General features: G+C 50.8%; 1 protein-coding gene across 6 annotated transcripts in view; it reads right to left on the bottom strand.

The window, feature by feature from the left end:
• Nucleotides 1–12,169, bottom strand: part of PDE9A (phosphodiesterase 9A) — a 96,394-nt gene that overhangs the window by 49,572 nt on the left and 34,653 nt on the right. The window contains exon 1 of one of the 6 annotated variants that reach the window (XM_029938911.1): nt 8,812–8,885. The exons of 4 other annotated variants lie outside the window; for them this stretch is intronic. The gene's annotated coding sequence lies outside the window, so the exon portion shown is untranslated. Of the gene's footprint in view, nt 1–8,114; nt 8,216–8,811; nt 8,886–12,169 lie in introns of those variants that run through there. One more of the 6 variants, XM_029938910.1, reaches the window with a different exon arrangement.

Here is a 12,169-nt window from a genome sequence, read left to right as displayed (position 1 = left end):
TTGCCAGGGTCTGTCCTCATGAGCAATCACTCATGTTTATCAGCAGCCAGAGGGACATTTCCCTATGACTGGTGGTGACCTTGAGTAATGCTTTGGCCTCCAGTTAGCCTTCAGATGTAACAGAAAGCAAGGTGGGCCGAAGGACTCGGACGAACCCCGTGTGAAACTCCGGACCGTGTCTTGCTACCTACCGTCTTGACTACTCTATGTGCAAGATCGTTAGGGACCCACGGCACCCCGGGGGCAGGAACAGGGTGGAGATTTTCCCCTTTGGGTGTCGGGGAGGGGGACTTCATATTCTGCAGAGTTTAATTTGATCCCAGGTGTCTGCATACGATTTCTGTCTCTGCCTTTGCTCCTTAAGCTTGCTCTGCAAGACACGGTACCTGTGAGGAGGCTGCCCCACGGCAGGCAGCAGCGCAACTTTTTTGTTTATAGATTGCAGCCACCGCAACAACCCGCACTGAGCTCTTACTACAGCCAGGCCCTATGCTACGTGGTTTGTGCATATCGGTCATTTACCCCTCTGAGGGCCGAGGCTGATACCGTGAGAAGCTGGAGTCATGGCCAAACTCATCATGCCCTACCCCAGTCATGTCGCCATTCTGGGCAGCGAAGTTGGGATGGCGCATACCATGCGGGAACAGTCCTCTGCACACACCCCTCCCCTCTCACAGACACCCTCCCCCACGGCTGATGAGGGAGAAGGGTGTGGGTGTGATATGCTAGTGAGGCTGCCCCCGAGGAACGTGAATTTGGCAGCTAGCAGAGGGCTGTGCACGTTGGCGGGACACTGTCTACTGTAAGATACCCACACACGTCAAAACAATGTGACAGATTAGTGTCTGGAAGAATTCCGCAGGAGGGACTCTGAGCCAATAAACTCATTAATTATAGTATAAAGGACAAGACTTTTGCACAAAGGTTATAAGGATTGATAACTAAAGATGTCACTCCATCTGTGGACTTGGACACGTCGCACACCGTTGCAGAGGCTGTAGCCAGAGAAATGGAAAATGGCTAACGTACTGTTTGTAATGACCAAAGATAGGAAGCAACTAAATGTCCACTGATGGGGGACTGGCTGGATAAACTACGGTGCATCCCCACAGCTGTGCTGCTAGGGAAGAAAGGAAGAAGGCTCCTAAGTTCTGTGGAGTGAGCTTACCATGCAGGGCGGCCAGAATGGACGCGGAAGGCTGCAGGCTCGTGGGGTGGAGGGTTCAGAGGGCAGAGTCCAGGTTTGTCAGAGAGAAAGTGGAAATGAAAGGGATAACTCTCAAAGAAGGAAGTTCGTGGTTGGCATGACTAGTTCCGTAAGGACTCTCCTGTTCTTTCTCTAATCCATCTCTAAATTGCACATTTATGTGCCTCATAGGGCCATAGAGCTTAGCAGACGTATCAGCGCTGCCAATCACATGGGAGACAAAGCTTGGAGTCTGAGTCCAGTTAACTTAGAGGCTTTGACAAATACCACAGGCTTCTCCCTCCCTCTCTGTCTCTCAAAATAGATAAATAAACTTAAAAAACCAAAGTGATCACTTAATAATTTAGCTGCCAGCTAGAACAAAAATGAACAGTCTTCAGAGGAAGATAACAAAATCCAGAGTCTGCGATGTATTATTCATTATGTTAGTCTACACTAGAAAAGTGACATGCAAAGCGACAAGAAAATGTGTTCTGCAGTCAAGAAAAAAACCGCCCTGCAGAAACCCTACATAATTCAGATGTTGAAATTAGCAGACCAGACTTTTAATGAAGTAATTATTATGTGCAAAGACTGTAAGAAAATGATGTTAGTAAATAATATACAGATGGAAGATCTCAAGACAGAAATCTATGACTAGGAATCCTATGAAGATTGCAGAATTTAAAAGTATATCCCAAAATATAGCAGTTTGAGTAAACAGAAGAGTCAGGATAACTGAGGACAGATGAACAGAAACTATGTGACCTGAAGAGTAGAAAGAAAAGACATTAAAAAAATAACAGAGCCAACCACTTGAGGGATAATAGCAAATTTTAACATATGTGTAATTAGAATTTCAGAAGGAAAAGCGAAATAGAATGCTGTGTAAAATACATTGAAAGAAATAAAACTGAAAATTTCACAAAGTTGGAGACAACACGGGTCTCCAGACCATGGATACTCAATAAATAGCAAGTAGGACAAACAAACAAACAAACAAACAAACAAACAAAATACCGGGGCAGGTACACCACAATCAAACGGCTGCAATCCAAAGATAAAGGAAAAACACCTTGAAAGCAGCCAGAGGAGAAAAAAAAAGGACACATTCTTTGCAGGAGAATAATCGTAAATAAAATGATGGAGGCAAAAAAAAAAAAAAAAGGATCCAACTTCCTTAAACTTCTTTCAAAATGCAAAATGAAAACCAAACCATGAATGCAGAATTTATACCCCGAGGAACCATCTTTCAGCATGAAGGGAAAACAAAAATATGTTTGGATAAGCAAAAACTGAGCGACTCAGTCACTAGCAGTCCTGCACTGCAAGAAATGTTAAAAGAAAGAAGAAATTCTTCAGGCTGAAGGCCTATAGGCCTCCAGTTAGAAGTTGGCATCCACGGGGGCAAATCAAAGCACCAGAAATGACACATATGTAGGTAACCACAAAAAATTATCTTTAGGGGAGGCTGGCAGGCTTAGTTGGAAGAACATGCAATTCTTAATGTTATTTTATTTTTGAGAGAGAGAAAGAATGAGAGAGAGAGAGAGAGAGAGAGAGAGAGAGAGAGAGAGAGAGAATGATCGGGGGAGGGGCAGAGAGAAAGGGAGACACGGAATCGGAAGCAGCTCCAGGCTCTGAGCTGTCAGTACAGAGCCCGATGATCTGAGCCAAAGTCGGACGCGTAACCGAGCCACCCAGGCGCCGCACGGAGTTCTTATGTTTTATGGAAAGTAGTACGACATTAATTCTAAATAGTCTAAAAAGTTAAGGAGGATTTAAAAATGGGCAAAAGACCTGAAAAGACACTTCACGAAAAGAAGACATACGGGTGGCAAATAAATGTAAGGAACGATGCTCCACCTCTTATGCTCGGGAGCTGCGAAGTGACACAACGAGAGGGCGCCGCACCCTGATGAGGATGGTGAAGGTCTGACTGCCCACAACACCAAGCGCTGGCGAGGACGTACCGCGGTAGAAGCCCTCGTTCATGGCTGGCGGGCACACAGGGCGGGGCAGTTGGAGGGCAGTTGGTGGCGTCTCACCAAGTGAAATGTACTCTTAGCAAATGATCCAGCCATCGTGCTCCTGGGCATTTGCCCAAAGGAGTCGCAGACGTGCTTCCACACAAAACCTTCACGCAGACATCCGTGGCCCCCCTGTTCATAATTGCCACGACGTTGAGGCAACCACAATTGCAAATGGACAAATAAACTCCAGAGCATCCGTACAATGAAAGATTATTCATCACTAAACGGAAATGAGCCGTCGCACCACGAAATGACATAGAGGTGCCTTATATGCATATTACTAAGTGAGAGAAGCCAGTCTGGAAAGGCTCTGTGCTACAGGATTCCATCGGTGAGCATTCGACAAAAGGCAGAACCATGGAGACCACAAGGAGACGTGGTCGCCAGGAGTCTGGGGAGAGAGACGGTTGCACACGTGGAATGAACATGAGGATTTTTCGGGCAGAGACACTGTTCTGTATGCCACTGTAATGGTGGGCCACGTCATTCTACATCCATTAGGAATTGGGCACTCGGTGAGCGCAAGCCCTAATGTAAACTATGGACTTGGCTGACTGTAACAGACGGACGCACAGCTTTGATGCAGGGTGACGGCAGTGGGAGGGGCTGAGGCGGTGGGTGGGGAGGGGTTACGTGGGGGCTCTCTGTACCTTTCACTCAATTTTGCTATGAATCGAAAATGGCTCTAAACAATAAAGTCTGTAATTACAAAAAAAAAGCTAAGGATGTGTCGTGTAGTACCTAGGCAAATGCTAAAAAGCATAGCTTAAGAGGCAATACAAGGAATAAAATACAATGCAAAAATTACTCCAATTAACCCAGTGAAGGCAGAAGAGGAGGAACAGGAAATGCAGCCCAAGATCAATAAAAGACAAATAGCAACATGGTAAAACTAACCTCGGTTGTATCAATAAATGCAGGACATCTGCATGCACACAGGAAGAATTCAAAAATTACGTACAATCTTTCAGAAAATAGATGAAAGCAAATCTCTCAATGTTTTTTTATGTAAGTTTTTTTTAAATGTTCACTTATTATTTTGAGAGAGAGACAGAGACATAGAGACAGACTGTGAGCAGGGAAAGGGCAGAGAGAGAGGGAGACCCAGAATCCGGATCAGGCTCCAGGCTCTGAGCTGTCAGCACAGAGTTGGCCTTGGGGCTTCAACCCATGAACCGTGAGACCATGACCTGAGTTGAAGTCGGACGCCCACCTGACTGGGCCCCCCGGGCGCCCCTCAGCATGCTTGCTAAGGCCATGATACTATATCAACATAACAAAGCCATTACAAGAAAAAAGTTACAAACCAATATCCCATTTGAACATTAACACAAAAACCCTTAACTATTCTTCATATTATTAGGAAATCAAAGTTAACAGTCTATAAAAGAGAACACATCTTACATCAAGGCAGAGGTCCCTATAGCTTTGTAAACACTCCTTCCTAAGTATTTTTCTAGGAATACAAGGGCACTTACCATGGAAAAGTGAGGTTGTTTTAATGTTTGAAAATCAATCAACGAAATTCACAATCTGAACAGAATAAAGGAGAAAAATCATACGATCGCCCAGTAGACGAAGAAAGAGCATGTGACGAAATCCAATACTTGTTCATGATAAAAAGCGTTAGAAACCCAGGAATAAAAAGATGGCCTCAACCATGTCAACAGATGCAGATACAACGCCTGATGCAATTGACCAAGAATTTGGTCAGAGGACATTTGACAGAAAACCTTGAGCGACGAGGGGAAGCAGACTGGGTCCACCCCACAAGGGCCATCGGCGACACCCCTGTGGCTCATGGCGCACTGGGTGGTGAGAGTGAACGCGTTTCCACTAAGGCTGGGACAGAGTACAGGCGCCCGCTCTCGTTTTTACTGGATCCTATCAGAGTTTCAACCAGGGCGACAAGACAAGTGAAAGAGATCGCAAACAAACAGAGGTAGGGGCTCCTGGGGGGGCTCAGTCAGTTAAGTGCCCGACTTCGGCACAGGTCCTCATCTCATGGTTTGTGGGTTCAAGCCCCGCGTCGGGCTCTGTGCTGACAGCTCTTGCTTCTGATTCTGTCTCTCCTTCTCTCTGTCCCTTCCCTGCTTAGAGTCTGCCTCTCTCTTGCTCAAAAATAAACAAACATTAAAAACAAACAGAGGTAAAAGTGTCTTTATTATCAGAAAAAATGATTGTTTCTATGGAAAATCCTAGGAATCCAGAAGATAACTACCAGAACTAAGAAATGAATGAAGCAATGTCAGAAGGTATATGTCGACATACAGAAATGTGCTGTATTTTTATAAACGAGCAGAAAACAAACAGGGAATTAAATTCAGATCCCTTTTACAATTACACTAGAAAACGGAACATGCCATGGAAAAAGTTTAACAAAAGATAAGCAGGATTTTTGTCTTGAAAGCTAAAACACTTTGCTGAGACCCGGTAAGGAAGGCCTGACGAAGTGGAGGGGTGTGTCGTGTACATGGGTTAGAAGACTCATATTGTTAAGATGTTAGTTTCCCCAAATTAATCACTATATTGAATGCAATCCAATCAAAATCATAGGTGGCTTAAAAAAAATTGACATGGGGCACCTGGGTGGCTCAGTCGGTTGCACGTCTGACTTTGGCTCAGGTCTGATCTCACCGTTCCTGAGTTCGAGCCCCACATCAGGCTCTGTGCTGACCATTTAGAGCCTTGAGCCCACTTCACATTCTGTGTTTCCCTCTCTCTCTGACCCTCTCCTACTCACACTCTCTCTCTCTCAAAAATAAATAAACATTAAAAAAAGAAAAGAAACTGACATGTTGATTCTTAATTCTGAAATCTGCAGGGAAAAGAAAAAGACCCATATAACCAAAATAGCTGTAAAAGAAACACAAACGCAGAAGTCTTCCTTGGTTTCAAGTCCTAGTGATGAAGCCGGTGTGTTATTGGTGTCAAGACAGACGGCAGATGCATGAAACAGAACAGAAAGACATCACAGAGGCCCATACATAGAGACAAATAATTCTCTAGAAAGGTGTCTAAGTGATTCAATGGAAAAAGCTGAAGTCTTTCTAACAAGTGTTGCTATGATGACTGAATAGACATATAGGGGAAAAAATGGCCGACCCCTACCTCACACCACACACAAAATTAATTTATATTGGATCATAGACTAAAATATAACCGCTATCACTCTCAAATCTCCTAAAAATTTATCTTGTCTTTTCTACCTGGGGGTAGGAGAAAGTTTCTTAGGGAAGACACAGAAAATACAATACATACAAGAAAAATTTATTAAATTAGACTTTTTCAGGTTAAAAATTTCTGCTCATCAAATGCCTTCACTAAGAAAATAAAAAAGGCAAGTCATAAAGTGGGAAATATATATATATATCTGACAGATGGATTATAGCCATAATATAGAGTTTCCTACAAACCAGTGATAAAACACACACACACACACACACACACACACACACACACACAAAACAAAAGCCTATTTGCAAAATGAGCAAAACACGTAGAACAAGAACTTCACAAAGTAAAATATTCAAACAGCCAATAAGCATGTAAAAACATGCTCAACAAGCATTAAGTCATCTGAGAAATGTGAATTAAGACCATGATGAGGGTTCCCTGGTGGCTCAGTCGGTTACACACCCAACTTTGGCTCAGGCCATTATCTTGAGGTTTGTGGGTTCGAGCCCTCGTTGGGCTCTGTGCTGACAGCTCAGAGCCTGGAACCTGTTTTGGATTCTGTGTCCTCCTCTCCCTGTCCCTTTCTGGCTCTCTCTCTCTTTCAAAAATAAATAGACATAAAAAAAATTTAAAAGGACCATGATGATATATGATTTTATGCCTACTTCATGTCTGAACCGTTAAAAGCTGAGATGTGGTTTGGGTCATGCGTGAAGCACCCAGCTCACTCACACACAGCTGGCGGGACGTAGCACGGCGCAACCGCTGGGGGGACAGCCACGCAGCTTCTTATACATCACGCATCCGTTTACCACTGTCCCAGCGACATCGCTCATGGGCCCGAGATAACGGACAGGGATGCCCGCGGTAAGATCTTTACAATTTTTACAACGGCGCGCGCTGGAAGCTGCTCAGCGTCCCTCAGCGGGAGCAGCAGTGAGCACGCATGCATCCTAAAACCACGACGCCCGCCGAGTCCCAACCCGGAGCAGATAGATCTACGGAACCAGCGCGCTCCTGGGAAACTCCGGAACGGACCCAGCGGTCTGTGAAGACGCAGTCGGAGCAGTGGTTCTGGGGTAAGTGGGCCCTGACTTGAAAGGAGGCACGGGGGACTTTTCAGGGTGACAGACCTGCTCTTCCTCTCTGCGGGGCGGTGGCTACACGCGTGTGTGTCCTCGAGTTCGTCAGACTGTGCACTTGGGGTGCGTGGCTCAGCTGCACAGGACGCGGCGCCGTGGCTCTGCCGGGTCCTCACACGGGTCCCGCGGCAGACAGCCGTCCTAGCGGGATGGCCCTGAGGTCCTCGAGCCAATGCTCGGACACTGCCATTTCCGTGTCACCAAATTCCGGGGGCGGGACTCAGATCACCAAGGACAAGACAGCGGGAGCGGGGGACACCCCTTGGAGGAACAGGGACAGGGCTGGCTTTCACTGCCCATGGAGTCCTTGCTGTCTCAGAGGCGGCGCACGTCAGCGTGGCTGAGGCTGTGAGGGTGAAGCCCTTCGGAGGGACGTTGTGCTAAGAGCGAGGCCACTGTTCCACCAGCAACGCACTTGTGCTCGCGCCTCAAGCACACGCTGGACTCGCAAGTGACAGCCGGCAGCGGCGTGTGCGGTTTTCGACCTTAGGGCCCTTCCTGTCCTAGGAAATGTCAGCAGCGCCACAGAGGCGTGGCGCAGGGTCATTGACCCCTGGGTCACTACTGAGCACCTACCGAGTGCCAGGCGCGGGCTAAGCGCAGGGCATGAATCCCGCCATCGGTCCTGTAAGGACCCCACTGGGGTGTGCTTCCCACTTCTTGTTCTGCAGGGAGACTGAGGCACAGTGTGGCTGGAAGCCATCCGAGGCCATTTCACCCGACTGACGAGGGACGGGGGCCAGCGCTCGGGTGGGTGCCTGGAAGCCGGGCCACAGACAGGGGTGGGGAGGGTGGGTGCAGCAGGGACGAAGGCCTGGAGGGCGCTCGGACCCAGGCAGGCAGGGGAGAGAGGGGTGGAGCCCGAGTCAGCGCCCTGGACTGTCACTGGGGGCCCCCCCCGGCAACTGTGACGGCGACCTCAGAGGGCTGCCCAGCGCCGGCAGGGGCGGGCGGCGTGGCGCTTCTGTCCCCTGGCCCCCTCTCTGGGAGGGAGACTGCTCCTGGGGCGGCGAGCCCCGCCCACTTCCGGTGGGCCCTGTGAGGGAGCTCTGCGGGCTGGGAGCTGGGGTGGCACCCGCGGCCTCTGGCCCACGCTGCTGAGCACCGGCTGGACTTTGAAAACAGGTTCATCTTTTATTTGACCCGATATATCTCAGAATATGTCATCTCAAAGTGCATCACACGAAAGCGTGCACACCCACGTCCCCGCAGCTTCCCTCCCGAAAGCCTTCGGTGGAAACCACCCCGAGGCTGTCAGCTGATGAACACTTACAATGCAGCTCACCGCTGGCGGGGCTGCTGCCAACAGGACGGGAGCACTGACACCCTGGAGCCAGAGGACATCGCTAGGGGACACGCGAGGCCACGCCCTCCATCATGGGAGCCTCCAAACAGACATCGCCATAGCGACCATGGTTGCCAGGGACCCAGGGTGGGGGTGGGGGTGGGGTGGGTGAAGGCAATGGATGTGACTGTCCATAGGCACAAGATTTTCTATTTAAAAAAAATTTTTTTTACATTTATTTTTGAGAGACAGAGACGGAGAATGAACAGGGGAGGCAGAGAGAACAGAATCTGAAGCAGGCTCCAGGCTCTGAGCTAGTGGTCAGCACAGAGCCTGATGCGGGGCTTGAACCCACGAACCATGAGATCATGACCTGAGCTGGAGTCAAACGCTCAACCAACTGAGCCACTGAGGCGCCCCAATACGCAATTTTCTTGAGGGCTGATGGAAATGTTTAGAAAGCAGTGGTGGTTGCAGAAAAAACCTAATATACTAAAAACCATGGACTCCGTCACGTTAAAACAGCACATTTTATGTCGGTGAGTTCTAGCTCCTGAAGAAAGCATGCAGTCTGAGAAGGATCAGCGAGGTAGTTCACGTTCTCTTATCCATCCGGAGTCTTCACCACCCAGTGCAAACTCTGCATTCGGCTGCGGTGACCTTGCACACACTCGGTCCCCTGCTGGAGGAGCAGCTCCAAGGCCCTGTCATTGCAGTGGTCCGCAGTGTTGGGGTTTTAGCAAGCCACCACTCAGCCAGGTCAAGTCCCGGACACCGACTGTGACTCCTGTTTCCTAAGCATGGGGGACAAGTGTGGGGCGCTGGGTTGGTTTCCCGAAGAGACCTGACAGGCACGCACACGGGGCGGGGGGATCCGGATGCATGAAACCAGAGAGCCTTCCTGGAGGGCAAAGGGCCGCGTGTGGCCTATTGGAATTCTGGGCACTGCCAGCCTCCTGTCACTCCCGCCAGTCACCTGTCGGCTGTGAAACGCTCCGTGGGGTGCTCCTGATGCGTCCCCATCGCTCACCTGCTCACCTTCGCTGTCTGTACTTGGGAACAAGGACGGTGAGGCTCTGGGAAGCCGGAGGGCCTGGTGTCACACTATCCCTGCCCAGAGGGACAGAAATGGAAGCCTGCTGCAGTGGCAGCCGCCAGAGGGCCTCCCCCCGGGTGTGCCGGATGAGAGGCCAGCAGAGGTGCTGCTGGGCGGTGCTGTGTCCTGGTCCTGGGGACAAGCAGGGAACGGAGTGGGCTGCTGTTGGTCCTAAAGTCGGAGACACTCCCTGGAGAAGCGTGGCTCAACGCTCAGCTGCGGCCGCCCTGAGAGGCCAGGCCCAGGCCCAGGTGGCAGCATCTCCTGCTGGAAAGCACAGGATCCCTGGCCAGGGGCCTCAGCAGCTGCAAGTCTGACCCCAGGCTCCTACTTCCTTTCCTGACCTTTGTCCTCCCACTCTGACTGTGGCCTGTTGATTGGCAGGCAGCTGGGGCCCCTGCCAGCCGCACCCAGGCTGCACCCCAGGGCTGACTATGCTCCCAGAGGGGGGCGGGGGGAGGGGCTGGAAGCAAGGCCAGCGGCGCGGGGGCGGGGGCAGCGGAGGCACTTGCGGTGGAGCCGGGACTTCACGTCATAGACAAGCTCCAGACACAGCGCCCTTCCCGCACTTGTCTCAGGAAGGCCCGGGCCACGGGGGTCAATCTGATACCAACTCTGTCCCCAAAGGGAAACGTTGGGACACCAGTGGCTTTGTAGACGAGGGGTCCGCCGGCACCAGGGAGCTGACTGCCCATCGCACGCGGACGCCCCATGCGGGGTCACGTGCTGGGGGATGGGCACGTCGGGGGGAACCCCACCCGCCGTCCTGCCGAGAGCGATTAGCCTCTGTCCCAGCTCCGTGCAGCCCATCGAGTCCCCACTGGAACTGGGGCACTCACTGCTGCGAGGCTCTTTCCCTCAGGGAGCAGGGACCCGCCTCCACTGGTCCAAGTTGGGCCCCAAAGTTACACAAAAACCCCTCTGTGTTCTTCCTCGGTGACCATCTTGTAAAGGCCTGTGCGCCCGCCGCGCCCCCAGGCTTCCTTCCCGAAGCACCGGCCTGTCTGGTCGGCCACACACGTGGCCTGTTCTGGCTTCATTGTTCCTCAAAGGTGTCATTCATTATTCTGGCCCCTCTGTTCTGGATGGTGACAAGTGGCCAGCGTCCTTTTTCCAATGGAATTCCGTACTGGAGTGTGGGGTCCCCGGGCGGGGCCCTGTCCTGGGTCCCTCCTGCAGGCTCCCTGCCTCCCTGGTGAGCTCACTGAGCCGTAGCTGCACACACTGCCAGCGCCATCTCTGTCGGGGCGCCTCACATCCCCGGTGGGAGGGTGGGGGGCCGCAGACTCCAGACACATCTACTCAACACTGGTGCCCAAGCCACATGCACCCTCAGTGACTCTGGGGGCTTCTCTGACTCCTCTTTCTTTCATGTCCCATGTCCACTCAGTCCGGAAATAGGCAGGGCTCTTCCCTTAGAACATGCTAGATTCTGGGGGCGCCTGAGGGCTCAGTCGGTTAAGTGTCCGACTTCAGCTCAGATTATGATCTCGTGGTCGGTGAGTTTGAGCCCTGTATTGAGCTCTGTGCTGACAGCTCGGAGCCTGGAGCTGCTTCGGGTTCTGTGTCTCCCTCTCTCTCTGCCCCTCTCCTGCTCGCACTCTGTCTCTCTCTCTCTCTCTCTCTCTCTCAAAAATAAACAATAATAAAAAAAGAGAACAGATCAGAATCCTCCCCACTCCCCCTCCACCCCCTCTCCCCCCACTGCCACCATGCTCCTCTCCGCCTACGGGAATTACAGCCTCCTGATGGGCCTTTAAGGTCCTACATGATGAGCCCCTGACATCCCCCAAACTCATCTGCAGGAATTCAAGGGACACCCCAGAGGCGTCACACCTTAGCAGTAGGACCCGACTACCCCTGGATCCCTGGTCTACTCCAGCCATCCTAGCAAGGCCTAAAGACAGGTCACCGGACATCAGACTGAGTTGTAAGAAGCTTAAGTGCCAGCCAGGACAGGCCGCATGCTTTAGTGGGAGAAACAAAGTCCAGGCTGTCAACAATATAGCAGAGAAATGCAAGTGCAGATTAAATGTTTATTTATTTTTGAGAGGGAGAGAGACAGAGGTGAGCAGGGGAGAGTCAGAGGGAGAGGGAGACACAGAATCCAAAGCAGGCTCCAGGCTCTGAGCTGTCAGCACAGAGCCCGACACGGGGCTTGAAGCCATCAACTGAGACCATGACCTGAGCCGAAGTCAGACGCTTAACCTACTGGGCCACCCAGGCGCCCAACAAGTGCGGATTTATATG

The sequence above is a fragment of the Suricata suricatta genome, chromosome 5 (assembly GCF_006229205.1).
Source record: "Suricata suricatta isolate VVHF042 chromosome 5, meerkat_22Aug2017_6uvM2_HiC, whole genome shotgun sequence".
NCBI lineage: Eukaryota > Metazoa > Chordata > Mammalia > Carnivora > Herpestidae > Suricata > Suricata suricatta.
The sequence above is the reverse complement of the archived record's forward strand: the minus strand, read 5'-3'. Positions and strand labels throughout refer to the sequence as shown.